The following is a 2,500-nucleotide window of genomic DNA, read 5'->3' as shown; positions in this document are numbered from 1 at the left end:
ATTCAACACTTACGCAGCAAAGCATTCTTAATTAGTTCTGCTTGTTATTTCATTATTCCGGGGCTCTTGTATTCTCTTACTTCTTTATCGGCTTTTATAACTTCGTCCAGCAGTTTGGCGGTGGTTCATTCCTCGCTGTCATTGAGTTGTAATTAATGTTGTTGTTAATTTTTATTCTTTTTGTATAAGTTGGAGACAATATTGATTCCATCTATCTTTGAGTCTTTTCCATCACATTAAAACAAGGTCCATTGAGTTTGATCGTCTGTCCATTGTAGGTTTATATTTTTCGTGTGATTTCGTACTCCTTGGTAGATTCTTTAGTTGCTCTTATTGATTAGAACAGTTTTCAATCTCTGGCAATGTTCATTTTAAATATTTCACTTAAGTCCTGTCGCAATAATCTTTGAATTTTTGTATTTGTTTTTTGTAAAATTACTTTTTCAACTGATTATTGATACCTTTTTATTGTTATGGATATCGTTCTTGTTTCAATTTCACTTAGTGTTTTTTCAGTATCCAGGGGGCATTTTGTCTTTTTCTTTTTTGGCGATAGTTCTTAAGCATGTCGCAGGAGTCTTTTCTTCTTCCACAACTCAATTTGGTGTTGATAATCTTAACATCTGATTGAGTATTTCAAATTTGTTTGGCACTTGCAATTCTGTAATTGTTATCAAGAGTTTTGTAGGTCGAGCTTTAGAGGTTGGATGTTCGGACGATCCATCAGCTTTTGAGTCTTATTTTAAAGTCGATAGTTAGTAGTTTGGGTGGTCACTGTTGCAGTCGGCACAGGTCTTGTTTTGGAATTTTTAGCCAACTCTTCCATTTTTGGTTCAGCAAAATGTAGTCAATTTGGTTGCGTGTTCTTTTGTCTGGTGAAAACCACGTTCGTTCCAAGTGTCTTGGGTGGTGTTGGAACAATGTATTGGTATAACAAATTACTTATACTACAGAATTCAATAAAATCTTTACCTCTTTCATTTATATCTCCAGGCCGAATTTTCCACAGGTGTAATTTTTTAGATTATTTTTTTCTATCTTGGCGTTGAGGTCTCCCATGATTATTTTTACATCTCTGTGAGGGATGTGTTTCTAAAAGTATTTGGAGAGGTTATTAAAAAAAATTTCAGTTTTCTCATCACTTGGCAAATATGGTTGGTGCGTAGCATTGTATAATACTAATATTAAGGTTTTGCCTTGTATTCTGACTTTTTATAAAGCGATTCAATTTATTGGGCTGTACCCAATTAGTGCATTTGCAGTTTTTTTTGTGAGATCATAGCAACTCCGTGACTATAATTTCCCTTTTTCTTTCCAAGAAAAAAGAACTGTTGTTTTCTTAGTTTTGAACTTCCAGTACTTTTTCCAATTGGTCTCAACTTATTCCTAGTATGAAGTTGTTATCTACCATTTCGTTACCAGAAGTAGTAATTTACCCATCTCTTTCATTTTCCTTACGTTCCAACGTCCGATTTTTAAGGGTGTTTAGTAATTTGGACAGTTTTCTTTATATGATTTGTCTTCCAGATCATGTTTAACATTGTCAGCATGGTTGGCCCACTAACCTAACACGCGCCCCTGATAACCCACGCGAGGGGCGATGTGTATGAATTATCGTTCGTATTTAATCATTGGCTGTAGAGGTTTGTCAGGAGAGAAAAAATAACATTGAGTGGAATCCCCCAGGCTCCTTCTTCAACTCGCAGTCTCCAACTAATTAGGGGAACTAATCTCTGCCGCTTTTAAAACAGTTACCATCACGTGTAATACGCCAGACATATATTTGGTGAAACCAGTAATCAGTAGAGCTGAAGGTGTTTTCACAAGATATCCACTGCCTGCTGCCGACAGTTTCACCGCAAACCCTGGTATAGGGAGCTAATAGGGTGCTACTTGTTCAGGACCCTAGGGTGCAGTTTTATTGTCTTACCCAGGGAACAAATATATATATAGGTATATATATATATATATATATATATCTATATATATATATATATATATATATATAAATATAAATATGGTTGTATATGTGTGTACGCTTGAATAGGTACGTGTGTATATGTGTATGCTCGTATGTGTGTGTGCGTGCGCGAGCGCGCCCGTGTGTGTGTGTGTGTGTGTGTGTGTGTTCATGTGTGATTATTCAAAGGGCATAATAAAAAGGTAAGAGGCAGCATTATAGTCAAAGAGATAAGGGCAGTGCAGTCGCCCAGGGAGAGTTCCGAGAATTCGATAAGATATATGATAGAGATATGTATGGAGGCGATAAGACCTTCAGCCTCTTGTTCGAAGGGCAATATCTTTATTTTCGCGTCCTTCTCAGTTTTAGAAATATGGATGGCTTGTTATTGTGCTAAGTATTCTATATGTTTTTACTAATTACCGCGGTTAGAAATATCAATCCAAATTTCCATAGAAGCCAACAAAGAAACTGGCTAAAAATACGAATTCAAACGATCAATTTCGTATAGATTATGCATTTTCATTACAGTTTATTTGG

The sequence above is a fragment of the Penaeus monodon genome, chromosome 41 (assembly GCF_015228065.2).
Source record: "Penaeus monodon isolate SGIC_2016 chromosome 41, NSTDA_Pmon_1, whole genome shotgun sequence".
NCBI classification, from domain to species: Eukaryota; Metazoa; Arthropoda; class Malacostraca; order Decapoda; family Penaeidae; genus Penaeus; species Penaeus monodon.
This window is presented reverse-complemented; position numbering follows the sequence as displayed.